Source organism: Phyllobates terribilis, unplaced genomic scaffold, assembly GCF_046119375.1.
Source record: "Phyllobates terribilis strain yellow unplaced genomic scaffold, ASM4611937v1 Scaffold_7__3_contigs__length_470593459, whole genome shotgun sequence".
In the NCBI taxonomy this organism is placed as follows: Eukaryota; Metazoa; Chordata; class Amphibia; order Anura; family Dendrobatidae; genus Phyllobates; species Phyllobates terribilis.
Genome location: NW_027362767.1, coordinates 260882654 through 260899194, shown reverse-complemented (window position 1 = coordinate 260899194; position 16541 = coordinate 260882654). Strand labels below are relative to the sequence as shown.

General features: G+C 42.6%; 1 protein-coding gene and 1 long non-coding RNA gene across 6 annotated transcripts in view; one reads left to right on the top strand and one right to left on the bottom strand.

The window, feature by feature from the left end:
• The window catches only part of LOC141154498 (multidrug and toxin extrusion protein 1-like), an 87500-nt gene that overhangs the window by 56191 nt on the left and 14768 nt on the right, over positions 1–16541 (bottom strand). Inside the window, exon 1 of one of the 4 annotated variants that reach the window (XM_073640527.1) lies at positions 4364–4497. The exons of the other annotated variants lie outside the window; for them this stretch is intronic. The gene's annotated coding sequence lies outside the window, so the exon portion shown is untranslated. Of the gene's footprint in view, positions 1–4363; positions 4498–16541 lie in introns of those variants that run through there. 4 annotated transcript variants of the gene reach the window in all.
• LOC141154500 (uncharacterized) lies at positions 2967–15888 on the top strand. 2 transcript variants are annotated; one of them, XR_012247442.1, is made up of 4 exons: positions 2967–3100; positions 3772–4247; positions 13618–14866; positions 14946–15888. It is a non-coding gene; the product is annotated as an uncharacterized lncRNA (long non-coding RNA). The 2 variants fall into 2 exon arrangements; XR_012247441.1 differs by having other exon boundaries at positions 13618–15888.

The window sequence follows — 16541 nt, the reverse complement described above, 5'->3', positions numbered from 1 at the left end:
CTGTGACACGCTGGCGGCCCTGCACTGCCACATACCTGAGGAGCTGCTGAACTGGACACAGGACCGAGGACAGGTGAGTGAGGCTTCCCTAATCCCCATATTAAAAATATTTCTAATGTGTGTGTGTGCACATGTATGATGTGAATGTCAGTGTTTATGACTGTGTATATATATTTGTCTATTTTATATGTGTTTTTAAGAATCTGTGTTCAAATACGTACGTATGCCTGTATGTGTACGTATATGTGTATATGTTTGTGTATGTGCATATCTACATATTGTATGTGTGCATATTTGTGTACCATGTGCATGTGTGTGTGTGCGCATGTCTGTGTACCGTGTGTCTGGATGTCTGCGTACCGTGTGTGTGCATGTCTGCATACCGTGTGTGAAAATGTCTGCGTACTGTGTGTGCATGTCTGTGTACCGTGTGTGTGTGCATGTCTGTGTACCGTGTGTGTGTGCATGTCTGTGTACCGTGTGTCTATGTCTGCGTACCGTGTGTGTATGTCTGCGTACTGTGAGTGTGCATGTGTGCGTGTGTGCACATGTCTGCATACCGTGTGTGTGCACATGTCTGCGTACCGTATGTGTGCACATGTCTGCGTACCGTGTGTGTGTGCATGTCTGCGTACCGTGTGTGTGTGCATGTCTCATACTGTGTTTGTGTGTGTGTGTGTGCGCGTGCATGTTTGCATATGTGAAGGATGAGGGGGCAGGCTGGGCCCTCTGTTGTATACCTAGATTTCTCTGCCGTATCTGTGCATCATGAATGGTGGTATGTGTTAAAGGGGCCACTGAGACGCTTTTGCCCAATCCCACGAAAACCTGAAGCGGGCCCTGCCCCCAACTAACCCAAACACCAATTAACAAACAAGAATAACTTATCATTCCAAGTCGGTATTTATCTATCTTTTTAACTCCCTTTTTTCTGGCTCCTCTTACCCATGAGCTCCTCGGCCCAGCAATAACTGTAATGTTAAACAACTTTAAAGTTCTTTTAAATGTTCACCCCTTTTAGTGAGGCCGAACGGAGAGCCACTTGGGTCTTTAGATCAGTCAAAGTGACACATTCCCAAAGTCTCGGTCTTTCTTCAGGTTAACTTATCTGAGCCAATAACACCCTCCTGGTCTTTCCTGTTGCCACGTGGTATCCTTTGTCTTTGGTTCTATGGGCCAGTATTCTGCTTCCTCAGTCCTTTGTCACTTTCTAATTCCTGATCTGTATCTGCCTCCACTTGCTGTGATTTTCTTGTTCTTCGCTCCTCTTTGCCACCATCTCCCAGCAACTTTAGCACATAGTCCTTTGCCTCCACCGGATCCTGGAAGCTCTTAGTTGTACCATCCTCCTGTCTTAATTTCAAAATTACTGGATACAAAAGTTGAAGTTGAATTTGCTTTTTGAACAATCTGCAGTAACAACCACTAAATAATTTGCACCTTTTATTGACATCCACAGAATAATCATTGAATATGATAATCTTGAGTGCTTGGAAAGACAGTGGTTGTTTACGCCATCTAAAAGCTCCAAGATAGTTTCTTTATCATTAAAGTCCAGATATTTGCCTATTGCTTGTCTCGGCCTCTGGTTGTCAGTAGACATATTTTTTGTCCTCTGAGGGCCTATCCTATGTGCTCTTTCCACTCTTCTTTTGGAGGCAACTCCCAGTGGTTCAGGCAAATCATCCTCAAATATTTTCTATAATTGACCAGGTTTGATGGACTTTGGCTGACCTACTAGTCTCAGGTTGTTCCTGTGCAATCTATTTTCAAAATCCTCAACGCGGTCTACCAGAATGTGGACACTGTTTTGCAGTAAACTAATGTCTTTTTTTGTCTGATCATTTTCATCCTGCATTCTTCCCACTCTATTTTCACTTTCCTCAAGTGTTTGTTACACGCACGCCGCCTAAGTTCAGATAGGGGCAAGACCGGTTACATGAATTTGTTGGAATCCTGGGGGAACCGTTACTAAGGGTGAACATAGGCTACAGCTTCTCTCAGGCACATGATAGATTCAGTTGCTGACCAGACACATCTGACAAGAGTCTTCATAAACGGTAGAACAGTAACACTTAATGAGGCACAGCCAGTGCAATGCAGATGTCTCTTTGAGCAACAGGCTCCAGTAATAACAGTACAGTTTCCTTCGCAGCACAGCAGTGTACAGTCTATTATCCAGTAGTACAGTACAGCACAGTTTTAGTGCATACACAACCACAGGCTTTTCCTTCACAAGGACTCAATAGTACACAGCATTCTTTATCCTGCATGGAGATGGAAGGGGGGGGGGTGATGAGGGAGATGATCTCTGTGACAGGCTTCCTTCTAGTCCTTATCTTCCTGGCCGATAATACTCCACACTATTAGCTCAGGGAGTCTAGCTGACCTTTGTTTAGCTTCCCTCATGACCTGAATTCTGTTCCCTTGCCTTCTGTGAGATACAGATCATAAGCCACCTTTCTCTTCGGCTCCAGCCAGACAGTAAACAACTTCCCCACAATCCCCCTGGGGCTCTTGTAAAACATTCCCCTTCTCCTGTGACTGTGTTAACCCCTCTAGTTGCTGAATGCTTCTGGAGCACAACATTTCCTGTCTCCTGTGCTTGTGTTACTTCTAATAGTTGCTGAATTCTTTTAAAGCAACAGCACTACTTCTGCATGTCACACTCTGCAACAGCACTGCTTCTGCATGTCACATCTTATTTCATGTTGTGTTGCGGCCCCTTTAAGATCTTCCAGAGCTTTTTGCACAGGCTTTGTTACAGAGTCTGTTATATCTGGGGCAATGAGTCTGGCTACTTCTTGTGCAAGATCTTTATAGTTCATACTGCTAGGAGTTGTTGTGCCTGCTATCTATATCCCTTTTACAGGCTGTTCAGGTTCTCTCCCCCATTCCAGTTCCTTACTCCTGTCCTCCACCCCTCCTGTGCCTCAATAGATTGCTCCTCTTCCCTCCCAGGTGGTTCACCTGCTGTCGGCTGTGAAGCACGCACAGCCTCTTCATTGGCGGCCATCTTGGGGTCTCCCTGCACGCCACGTGTCAAGCCGACGGCCGAGGTCTTGCTGCCGCTGCGGAGGACGTACCAGTCCATCGTCAGGTAGGGACGCTCACCGCTGCTCTCCCTTTCCAGGGCTGGTGTTTTTCCCGTTTCTGGCGCTCCTAAGGGGGTGAAGTCTGCTGGGGTATCGCGGAGCTCTCCCTGCTTACTCCTCCACAGCTAGAAGTCCTACACATGGTAAGGTTTTAATACTAGAGGTTAGGACCATCCCGATTATGGTACACCTTGACGCTGGTAGAATTGCTTTTACTCTTTGTTTTTTTTTATCAAAAATGGTGTTTACTAAGTACCCTGTTATTTATATGCACTATTGCTTCTACTTATTTACTTACAGCAGGGTATATGTTCCTTTTTTTGTGTCTTGGGTTTTGTGTATTTAATGGGCAGTGTGAACATGATCCTATTTTGCATGCATACCAACTTATACTATAGTTCATTTTTTTTCTGTTAATGTTCATATACTATGTATCAGTATAATCTGCCTGTGGGTTTGGTGGCTGCAGTACAGATCAAGTATACAAATTTCTCCTTGTGACATTACTGAAGTCAGTGGCTCGTGGCTTTAGCTGTTGTCTGCAATTGTTTTTTATTATTTTAGTAATTTTATAGGAACAAAAAAATCTTACTTTTTCTTCCTCTAGAATACAGGGACATAGAAATACACTGCTATATACAATTTATCTCTATACACCTGTATCATCTGCTTCTAGGTTCTCTGCCTGCACTACAGCTCAAGATTACCAAATTCCCCTATGTTTATCATTATGAGCTGTGGCTCATTGCTAGAGCTGCTGCCTGCAAACATGAGATCATGAGTTTGCCCCCAAGAAGGAGGAGGAACCGTGGAGCAATGACGACTTCGGTGAGAGGTGAGAATTAAAAGTCGAGACAAAGCCAGGACTGAGGCCTCAAATCGGGACAGTCATGCTGAATCTTGGATAGTTGCGAGCTATGCTGTCAGGATGCCTGAGATACCAGTCAGGTGGCAGCAGTAAAAGTGCTGTGGAGCTTGGAGCCAGCAGTGGAACTTGCGATGATGCCATGATACCAGTTTTAATAAAACCTAAGGAGCTGTCAGTCTTCAAGCAACCGGAGACATTGCACAAAACTAGGCCTCAGAAGGACACAGCCCATGCACCTGAACTGCAGCTAGCAGAGGAGATCCCTATATTGGTGAAGAATATGGGTGAGTTAAAGCACCATAAACACATGCTACAGGTGGAGATTGACAGACAGTATCTATAGCCTAAACGACCACCAATCCTGGGGGTAAGACTTTATATGATAAGAGACCATACTCACTGGTTGTAGAGCTGGCAAATATGGTGAGGGACGTGAACTGTGTCCTAGAGAGGATCGGGCCCCTGACAAAGACAACCAGGAACGGTTTACATCATTCCAGCAGAAATTTTCTTGGAGTCCTCTGATCCTGATTCAGGGTCAGATATTGTCCCGGATGAACCCCTACAGCAGAAAAGACGGTGTTACAGGCTGCCACTTTCTGCTTCGAGAAGGTAAAAGCAATTCACCTGCAGCAACAGGCAGCTGGCCCTGAGAAAGAGCATGCCGCTCAAATGCCAGCAGAGGTACCACAAGTCCTCAGATGCCAAGCACAAAGGCAGGACAGTAGACATGTGCCTGTGTGTAGAGGGGATGCACAGCAGAGCGGTAATGCTGGTGGTCGGGGGCTGGAGGGAGCGCCCAATCTGTAGAGGACATTGCACTTTTATAACATAGATGCGGATAATAATAATGTGCACAATAATGTCTAGCAACAAACACACAAGATGTGACAGGCCCCTGTGCAGCAGACTCTCGCCCCATCAGTCTGCCCAATGAGACCCAGCAGGTTCCCCCCCAGTAACGCATGGAGCCGTGGTGTGATGCTCATTCATTCTCCTCCCGTGCCAACTATACCGGCCAGGTCTTTAAAAGGAGGAACATCCTCCAGGGAGGAGCTGCCAGACAGGAGGTTCCTGGTCACAAAGCTGCTTTGCCGCCAAATGGAGTTTGCTCCCGTTAACATCTTGGCAGCAATTAATCTTCTAGACTAGACAGGGCTATGATATTAGCTTTAAAGGAAATCTGTCAGCAGGTTTTTGTTACCTCATCTTAGAGCAGCCTGATGTAGGCAAAGAGAAGCTGAAGCCAACGATGTATCACTTAGTTTATTGGGTGCAGCCATTCAGACACAATCAGAGCTTTTAGATTTAGCAATCAAGCAGAGTTGAGGAAGCTGCCCCCGCCCACACCACAGCTGACCCCGCCCACACCACAGCTGACCCCGCCCACATGAGGCTCTCTGTGTACAAAGTCCATAGACAGTGAGGTGCTTATCACAGGAGGGGGCTTGTGGGACCAAGTCCCACAGGACCATCTAGTTACAACAATGACAACCTACTGGTGCTAAAACAATCATTGTAGGCAAACAAAATTAAACAGCTTGAGGAGAGAGCATCCTGAAATCTGAGTTTTAACCCCTACAGCATGCTGTCTTGAGATTACATAGCACAACCCTCTGACAGCTTCCCTTTAAGCTCATGCCTGATCTGGGCAGATTCTGGGCTAATTTCTCCAAGTTCAGGGACACTGAGGGCTACAATAAATTTAGCTTTGTTCAGATTTCCAAGATCGGTACCTTGACCGTCAATATCATCTTCTGGAATGAGTCTGTTCCTCCGCAGGAGATTGTGGTGTAGCTCCAGAGACATTGTGACCTCAACTCCGACCTTGCTAGAAACAGAGATGATGATGGTATCTGGACGGGAGGGTGTAAGGGTCCTGGTAAAGCTGCGCCAGTGTAATAATATCACTGTCCACTTACCCAACTTCTTTATTGGGAGTAAGAAGGAAGTTTATTTCTATCCAGGCCAGCCTATAAAAATTTTAAATATGGGAAACTAGCTATTTTGGCAAGTGTTTGTACTATAGTGAAGTGCAGCCTGTTCAGGGAAGTTGGGAAGTTGCAGACTGCCAGAACATCAGGTGCAACCTCTCTAGGATAGGAAGACGGGCCACCCTCACAGGGATTATCCAGATGCCTGGCACAACATCTGTAAAGGCTTTCTTTATGAGAAGTTGGTGGAAGGGGCAGAAGCTCAGGAGGAGGCGGCTTTACTGTCAGGGACAATAAGGAGCAGGTCAGAGGTCTACCAGGGGTCTGCTCAGGTAACACCAGAGGAGCAGCATTCAGAGGATGCACAGGTCAACGTGGAGGTTGTCCCGGAAGAGCAGGAGTCACAGGTAGCCAATACTTTAGTATCAACATCTACAGTGGGGGAAATAAGTATTTGATCCCTTGCTGTTTCTGTAAGTTTGCCCACTGACAAAGACATGAACAGTCTATAATTTTAAGGGTAAGTTAATTTTAACATCGAGAGATAGAATATCCCAAAAAAATCAAGAAAATCACATTGTATAAATTAGATACATTTATTTGCATTTTGCAGTGAGAAATAAGTATTTGATCCCCAGAAACCATTATGAGTTCTGGCTCACCAAGTATTAAGTGTTGTTTGCCAGAGTGATCAAATACTTATTTCTCACTGCAAAATGAAAAAAAAATTATCTAATTTATACAATGTGATTTTATTTGTTTTTTTTTTTTTATATTCTCTCAATGTTAAAATTAACCTACCCTTAAAAAAAAATTTATGTGCAAATTTCAATAAAATATTATATTTTTAATTTATCTACCAGCTGTTTATATTTCCCTTTGAAGCTGAACTTATTTAGTGGCAGCTTGTGTGTTTCTACTGCATTTTTGGGAATTATTATCTTGACCGTTGTGCTATACCTTAAAATTATAGACTGTTCATGTCTTTGTCAGTGGGCAAACTTACAAAAACAGCAAGGGATCAAATAATTATTTCCCCCACTGTATATCCGAAGAAAGTAAGGTCATACAGGGCAAAAAGATGAAAAAGAGCATGACCTCCTGTAAACCTGAGGTGAAATGTGACACTGGACAAGGTGACAGGAAAAAAGTCCTGAATGCTGCAGGTGTAATGGTTGTGTCAATAAGGTTTAATGTTCTGAGTCAGAAGGGGATTTTGAACAAGAATTGAAAAGAACAAAGGCAGAGTGTGACAGGGACGTAGAGGCCATCTACCTGCAAAGCAGTAACCCGTACCTCAGAATCTGACATGGAGACCAGTGATAAACAAAGCAACTCTGACTTATGATGATGGCCTTTACTTATGTGCTCCTCTTATACTGTACATGATGGTGGGTTTTAATTTAACCCCTTTACAACCCAAGGTGGTTTGCACGTTAATGACCGGGCCAATTTTTACAATTCTGACCACTGTCACTTTATGAGGTAATTACTCTGGAACGCTTCAACGTATTCCCCTGATTCTGAGACTGTTTTTTCGTGACACTGTACTTCATGATAGTGGTAAAATTTCTTCGATATCACTTGCGTTTATTTGTGAAAAAAAATGGAAATTTGGCAAAAATTTTGAAAATTTCGCAATTTTCAAAATTTAAATTTTTATGCCCTTAAATCAGAGAGATACAGTACAGACCAAAAGTTTGGACACACCTTCTCATTTAAAGATTTTTCTGTATTTTCATGACTATGAAAATTGTATATTCACACTGAAGGCGTCAAAACTATGAATTAACACATGTGGAATTATATACTTAACAAAAAAGTGTGAAACAACTGAAAATATGTCTTATATTCTAGGTTCTTCAAAGTAGCCACCTTTTGCTTTGATGACTGCTTTGCACACTCTTGGCATTCTCTTGATGAGCTTCAAGAGGTAGTCACCGGAAATGGTTTTCCAACAATCTTGAAGGAGTCCCCAGAGACGCTTAGCACTTGTTGGCCCTTTTGCCTTCACTCTGCGGTCCAGCTCACCTCAAACCATCTCGATTGGGTTCAGGTCTGGTGACTGTGGAGGCCAGGCCATCTGGCGTAGCACCCCATCACTCTCCTTCTTGGTCAAATAGCCCTTACACAGCCTGGAGGTGTGTTTGGGGTCATTGTCCTGTTGAAAAATAAATGATGGTCCAACTAAACGCAAACCGGATGGAATAGCATGCCGCTGCAAGATGCTGTGGTAGCCATGCTGGTTCAGTATGCCTTCAATTTTGAATAAATCCCCAACAGTGTCAACAGCAAAGCACCCCCACACCATCACACCTCCTCCTCCATGCTTCACGGTGGGAACCAGGCATGTAGAGTCCATCCATTCACCTTTTCTGCGTCACACAAAGACACGGTGGTTGGAACCAAAGATCTCAAATTTGAACTCATCAGAACAAAGCACAGATATCCACTGGTCTAATGTCCATTCCTTGTGTTCTTTAGCCCAAACAAGTCTCTGCTGCTTGTTGCCTGTCCTTAGCAGTGGTTTCCTAGCAGCTATTTTACCATGAAGGCCTGCTGCACAAAGTCTCATCTTAACAGTTGTTGTAGAGATGTGTCTGCTGCTAGAACTCTGTGTGGCATTGACCTGGTCTCTAATCTGAGCTGCTGTTAACCTGTGATTTCTGAGGCTGGTGACTCGGATGAACTTATCCTCAGAAGCAGAGGTGACTCTTGGTCTTCCTTTCCTGGGGCGGTCCTCATGTGAGCCAGTTTCTTTGTAGCGCTTGATGGTTTTTGCAACTGCACTTGGGGACACATTCAAAGTTTGCCCAATTTTTCGGACTGACTGACCTTCATTTCTTAAAGTAATGATGGCCACTCGTTTTCTTTACTTAGCTGCTTTTTTCTTGCCATAATACAAATTCTAACAGTCCATTCAGTGGGACTATCAGCTGTGTATCCACCTGACTTCTGCACAACACAACTGATGGTCCCAACCCCATTTATAAGGCAAGAAATCCCACTTATTAAACCTGACAGGGCACACCGGTGAAGTGAAAACCATTTCCGGTGACTACCTCTTGAAGCTCATCAAGAGAATGCCAAGAGTGTGCAAAGCAGTCATCAAAGCAAAAGGTGGCTACTTTGAAGAACCTAGAATATAAGACATATTTTCAGTTGTTTCACACTTTTTTGTTAAGTATATAATTCCACATGTGTTAATTCATAGTTTTGATGGCTTCAGTGTGAATGTACAATTTTCAAAGTCATGAAAATAGAGAAAAATCTTTAAATGAGAAGGTGTGTCCAAACTTTTGATCTGTACTGTATGTCACACAAAATAGTTAATAAATAACATTTTCCACATGTCTACTTTACATCAGCATAATTTTGGAACCAAAATGTTTTATTTATTGGGGAGTTATAAGGGTTAAAAGCTGACCAATGATTTCTCATTTTTCCAACAAAATTTACAAAACCAATTTTTTAGGGACCACATCATATTTAAAGTCACTTTGAGGGGTCTTTATGACAGAAAATACCCAAAAGTGACATCATTCTAAAAACTGCACCCCTCAAGGTGTTCAAAACCACATTCAAGAACTTTATTAACCCTTCAGGTGCTTTACAGGAATTTTTGGAATGTGGAAGAAAAAAATGAACATTTAACTTTTTTCACAAAAATGTTACTTTAGACCCAATTTTTTTTATTTTCGCAGGGGTAACAGGAAAAAATGGACCCCAAAATTTGTTGTGCAATTTCTCCTGAGTAAGCAGATACCCCATATGTGGGGGAAAACCACTGTTTGGGCGCACTTATCTAGATGTGTGGTGAGCACCTTGAACCCCCAAGTGCTTCACAGTAGTTTATAACATTGAGCCGTAAAAATAAAATTTTCACATTTTTCCCACAAAAATGTATTTCAGCCCCCACTTTTGCATTTTCATAAGGGTAACAGGAGAAATTGCACTATGCAGTTTGTTGTGCAATTTCTCCTGAGTAAGCAGATACCCCATATGTGGGGGAAAACCACTGTTTGGGCGCGCTGCAGGGTTCGGAAGGGAAGGAGCACCATTTGACTTTTTGATTGTAAAATTTGCTTGGATGTGCCCCTGATGTGCCTAAACAGTGGAACCCCCCCACAAGTGACACCATTTTGGAAACTAGACCCCTCAGGGAACTTATCTAGATGTGTGGTGAGCACCTTGAACCCCAAAGTCCTTTGCAGAAGTTTATAACATGGAGCCGTGAAAATAAAAAAATCTAACTTTTTCCACAAAAATGATGTTTTAGCCCCAATTTTTTTATTTTCACAAGGGTTAGAGGAGAAAATGGACCCCAAAAACTTTTGTGCAATTTCTCCTGAGTACGCCAATACCCCAAATACAGTGTTTGTGCACACGGCAGAGTTCAGAAGGGAAGGAGCACTGTGTGACTTTTTGAACGCAAAATCGGCTGGAATTGAGAGCGGACGCCATGTCGCGTTTGGAGAGCCCCTGATGTGCCTAAATAGTTGAAACCCCCCACAAGTGACCCCATTTTGGAAACTACATCCCTCAAGGATTTTTTCAAGGGGTATAGTGAACATTTTGAACCCAGAGGTACGACACAGAATTTGATAACATTAAGTCATCATATTGAATAAGTTGTCATTAGTCTTGAGCGCAAGTGCTCGCTACTTGAGTTTGCATCGGGTACTCAGGTATGCACCATGTATCACGGGTGCTCAAGTGAAATGCTCGAGTCCCCGTCCGGATGTTTGACGGTTATTAGACACCCCCAAAAAAACATGCGGGGATCGCTCGTGCATGGCAGGCAATCCCCGCGAGTTTTTTTTGGCCGCAAAGCATATGGAGCGGAGACTCGAGCACCCGCGATGCTCAATGCATACCCGAGCACCCGATGCCAACTCAAGTAGCCATATCGTCATCTTTTTTTTTTTTTTAACTTTTGAAAAAAAAAAACAACCCCAACCCTAACATTAGCACAACCCTAACCCCAACCCCAACCCCAGCCCTAGCGTTTATTTTTTACGCCGTTCCTAGTGCGGTATAAGTGATTAGATGACCTTATTCTTCGGGTCGGTGCGACTACAGAGATACCAGAATGATATCTGGTTTTTATGATTGACAGCTGTCACACACTAAGAGACACATATTTTGTAAAATCGAGTTTTTGCATCGCCATATTTTGAGAGCTATAATTTTTCCATATTTTGGCCGACAGAGTCATGTGTCGGCTTGTTTTTTTGCAGGATGAGTTGATTTTTTTATTGGTGCCATTTTCAGGCACGTGACATTTTTTGATCGCTTTCTATTCCAGCTTTTGGGAGGCAGAATAAACAAAAAACAACAATTCAGGAATTGTTTTTTTTTTTATTTTTTTTATTCTAAGCTGCGTGTGGTAAAATTGATAAGGTAGCTTTATTCTTCGGGTCAGTACGTTTACAGCGGTACCACATTTATATTGTTTTTCTATGTTTTGGCGCTTTTACACAATAAAAGCTATTTTATAGAAAAATTATTTTTTTGCATCGCTTTATTCTGAGAGCTATAACTTTTTGATTTTTCGGATGATGGAGCTGTATGGCAGCTTGTTTTTTGCAGGACAAGATGACGTTTTCAGCGGTACCATTTTTATTTATATTCGTCTTTTTGATCGCGTGTTATTCCATTTTTGTTTGGCGGTATGATGATAAAGCATTGTTTTTTGCTTCGTTTTTTATTTTTATTTTTTTAGCGTGTTCACTGAAGGGGTTAACTAGTGGGACAGTTTTATAGGTCAGGTCGTTACGGACGCGGCGATACCAAATATGTGTACTTTTATTGTTTTTTGTTTTTTTTTTCATAATAATATTTATTGATGGGTACATTATATTTTTATTTTTGGTGGATTATTTTTTTTATTTTTTTTTAAATATTTTTACAATTTTTTTTTTTTTTCACTTTCTGAGAGTTTTTTACTTTTTTACTTTGTCCCACTGTGGGACTTTCACTTTTTTTATTCTGATCGGCTGCATAGCATAGGGATGGAGCACCATCCCTGTGCCAAGCAGGCAGTCAGCACTGCACAGTGAGAAGACTGTTTGGTCATGCACTGCGCATGACCAAACAATCTTCCTGCTGTCTGGTGACCCGGATGTTGTCATGATGACATCGGGTCGTCATGGCAACACCCGGGAAGCCGGGGCAGACAGCGCTGGAGGCCGGAAGAGGAGGTGAGTATACCGATCACCTCCCCTTAGCCACCGCAATGCTGCGATCGACGTCGATCGCAGCATTGCGGGGGTTAATGTGCCGGGAGCGGTGCGGGACCGCTCCCTGCACATAGTACCGGGTTTCAGCTGTGACAATCAGCTGACACCCGGCGGCGATCGCGCCCGCACAGCCTGTGTGCGCACTTGATCGCCATGACGTACTAATACGGGTCAGGCTCTTAAGTCCCAGGCGACAGACACGTATTAGTACGTCATGGGCTTTAAAGGGGTTAAAGAGACATCTAGTAATGTGAACAGAATTAAGGTGAGGAGGATGAGACATGCGGTATATAACCATGTTAGATATTTGGATGCCAATGTCATCTTCCTTTAGAAAACATGACTGACGATAAGCCCCCAAGCTTATATGAAAGGTAGAGAGGGAATAGAGGTCGGGTCCATCTTTCTGGTCGCTGGCTGTGGAGTCTTACATCGGGGTCACTATACTTTTTAACACCAATGATGTGACGGTACATAGGATGACACGGGTGGTTATGGGAAGGTGTCTGGTCCTAGAAGTCTCTGTCCATGGTAAATGGCTTTGGCTTTTTAACATCTATGGGCCACCGACAGTGACTGACAGGATCGAGGTGTTGAATAAGGTAAAGTCATATCCCTCCATCTCTCTTTCAGAGATAATGGTGGGGGACTTCAATGTCACATTGACATCAGGTGACAGCTCCTCAGGCTAGACAGTGACCAGAGATGCCAAGGTCCTAAATAAAATCATTCAGGCAGATTTCAGTGACGTTTTTACAGAGGGAGGCTGAAATCAAAATTCACATATTCCTGTTCCAACAGAAGAAGTAGGATTGATTTGGCTTTTGTGAGTCCCAGAGAAGTTGTCAGTCACATGAGTGTGATCAACTGTTTGTTTCTGCCTGGGGCCCACTAGACGCCTTACACAAGTAAAGGGTTGTAAAAACATAATTCCAGTCTCCTGGTTAACATTTATGTTCAGAGATGTGTCCACTCCCTTTTTCAGGGTCCGCTGGTGATAGTGGACTTCTATGATCACATGACCGACTAATGGGAGGACGTCAAGGATTGTATCAGATCCCTCTTAAAGAGACTATCAATTAATAAAGAAAAGAATACGTATAGCCAGTACCTAAAGCTGCGTGAAGAATTGGAGTCACTCTATTCGGCGGGCATGATGACAAAGAGAGGATTGACCGGCTGAAATCTGAGATAAGGCAGTATCAGTACAGAAGGTATACGTTCTTGGTTCTTGAACGGGATTATGGGTTCTTAGGGCCACCTGATCCCTGTGAGAATTGCCGGGAGCTGGTGACCACTAAATCTGTCACAGATCTCAATGACTCTCAAGGTGTATTGCAGGAGTCTCAGGAGGGGTGGTGAGATCTTACTATGCTGACTTGTTTCAAGTAAGGTTTTCGATAAAGATAAAATGACTCAATTCTTGGAGGCAACTCCCATGCCTGATACTAATAATCTGGACTTTTCTTCTTTAACAGCAGGATTAACGGTGGAGGAAGTTAAGGCGGCCATTGATAAATTACATCTGAAGAAGTCACCAGGTCCAGATGGTATAACAGCAGAATTTTATAAGAAGTTCAGAGACCTCCTGGTTCCAGTTCTCGTGAATGTGTACAGAAATTGTCTAGAAAATCACCTGATGCCTCCATCTATGAGAGTGTCCTTGTTAATTCTGCTGTATAAAGGTAAAGAGCACAGCGACATCAAGGTCTGGAGGCCAATTGCCATCTTGAATGTTGACAGGAAGATTCCAGCAAAGATCCTGTTTTCTAGGTTAGTGTGTCTGCAACCGACACTGTTTGCAGCCGTACAGTAAAAGGGCAGAACATCTCTGGAGCAGTCATCTTGATACGGGAGCTGTTTGAGAGACGTAAAGCTCTGTGGTGTGGGAGATATGTTGTCAGTCTGGACCAGGCTAAAGCTTTTGACAGAGTTGATCACCATTATCTTTTGGCCACTTTGTCAAAATAAAGTATTCCGGGACAATTCGAAGATTGGCTGCCGACTTTGTACAGAGAGGCGGTGAGCTTTCCCCTGAATGATGGTTTGTAGGGTGACACTTTTGGAGTTGAGCCAGGTGTTAAACAAGGCTGCCCACTGAGTCCATTCCTGTATGTTTTTGCCATAGACCCATTTTTGAGGTCCCTGCAGGAGTGTGGCTTTCAGGGGGTGCCGGTCCCACATTGCTTGCCTCTGAATGCTGTCGCCTACACGGTTGATGTGATTTTGGTAATATCTAATCCTCATGAGGTGTAGATGTTATCTAAGGCCATCAGAAGCTACTCAGAGTCCTCCGGGTCTCTGGTTGACCCTGAGAAGAGTCAAGCTCTGTGGACATGAAATGTTGATCCTGGCTTTGATCTGCTGCAGTTTTCAAAAGCCTCCACCAATATTAAAATCCTAGGGGTTGAATTCAGGAGGGAAGGTATAGCCAAGAAGAAAAATTGGAAACCGGAAATGCAAAGGTTCAGCGATAAAAGAACTGGAAGCTGACCTACAAAGAAAGGGTCACTATATTGAAGACTTACCTGGTCCCTGTTTTCTTTTATGTCTCTGTCATTCCTTTACCAGAATCTTTGTCGGCGAGGCTCTTCAGCCTGTTCTTCCAGCTCTTTTTGGGGGATTAGGTTGAACCTGATAAAGAGGACAACAACCTACCTACAGCAGAGAGAGGGAGGGCTGGATATGATTAATCCAAGTGTTTTCTTTCACTCCCTGTTTCTAAAGGTAACTTTTGGGATCATGGACTCAAACAGCAGCTACTTGTGGGTGAATAGTATCAGGTAATGGATATTGCCTTTTGCAGAATCTTGGGTGCGAGGCGGAAGTCTAAAGAAGAGGAGATGAACAGGTGACTACCTCTCCCAGTATCGGAAGTACGGTCTGAAGTGTGTCAGGAAGTGGAGACTGGAGAAGTTTTATATTGAGAGTAATACGAGAAAAGACCTGTATGTTCATATATGTCATATACTGTATGACATTCTTCGACTCTCTACTGGTCCTGATAGATTGTGTCACCACGACCCTCCAAGAAGGCCTCAAGTTTCTTAATGGGAAACGACTTCTTGCTAGGCTGTAACTACATGGAAGGTTCTTTGTCAGGGGTAACTTGAAGCATCTGACCGTGTCAGATAGGAATTGTCCCCTTGGTTGTCAGCAGGAGGAGACCATAAGACATTTCACATGTGATTGCTCGGTAGGGAGAAAAATATGGACAGAAGTGTTAACTAAGCTAAATATCCCCAGACTGCAGACAACAGAATACAACTACTATAATACTGCCTCCTATATACAAGAATATAACCAGTATAATACTGCCCCCTATGTACAGTAATATAACTGCTATAATACTGCCCCCTATGTACAAGAATATAACTACTATAATACTGCTCCCCTATGTACAAGAATATAACTACTCCAATACTGCCCCCCTATGTACAAGAATATAACTACTATAATACTGCTCCTATGTACAAGAATATAGCTACTATAATACTGCTCCCTATGTATAAGAATATAACTACTATAATACTGCCCCCGATGTACAAGAATATAACTACTATAATACTGCCCCCTATGTACAAGAATATAACTACTATAATACCGCCCCCTATGTGCAAGAATATAACTACTATAATACCACCCTCTATGTACAAGAATATAACTACTATAATACCGCCCCCTATGTACAAGAATATAACTACTATAATACTGCCCCCTATGTACAAGAATATAACTACTATAATACTGCCCCCTATGTACAAGAATATAACTACTATAATACTGTCCCCTATGTACAAGAATATAACTACTATAATACTGCCTCCTATGTACAAGAATATAACTACTATAATACTGCCCCCTATGTACAAGAATATAACTACTATAATACTGCTCCTATGTACAAGAATCTAACTACTATAATACCGCCCTCTATGTACAAGAATATAACTACTATAATACTGCCCCCTATGTACAAGAATATAACTACTATAATACTGCTCCTATGTACAAGAATATAACTACTATAATACTGCTCCTATGTACAAAAATATAACTACTATAATACTGCCCCTATGTACAAGAATATAACTACTATAATACTGACCCCTATGTACAAGAATATAACTACAATAATACTGCCCCCTATGTACAAGAATATAACTACTATAATACTGCTCCCATGTACAAGAATATAACTACTATAATACTGCTCCTATGTACAAGAATATAACTACTATAATACTGCCCCCTATGTACAATAATATAACTACAATAATACTGCCCCCTATGTACAAGAATATAACTACTATAATACTGCTCCTATGTACAAGAATATAACTACTATAATACTGCTCCTATGTACAAGAATATAACTACTATAATACTGCTCCTATGTACA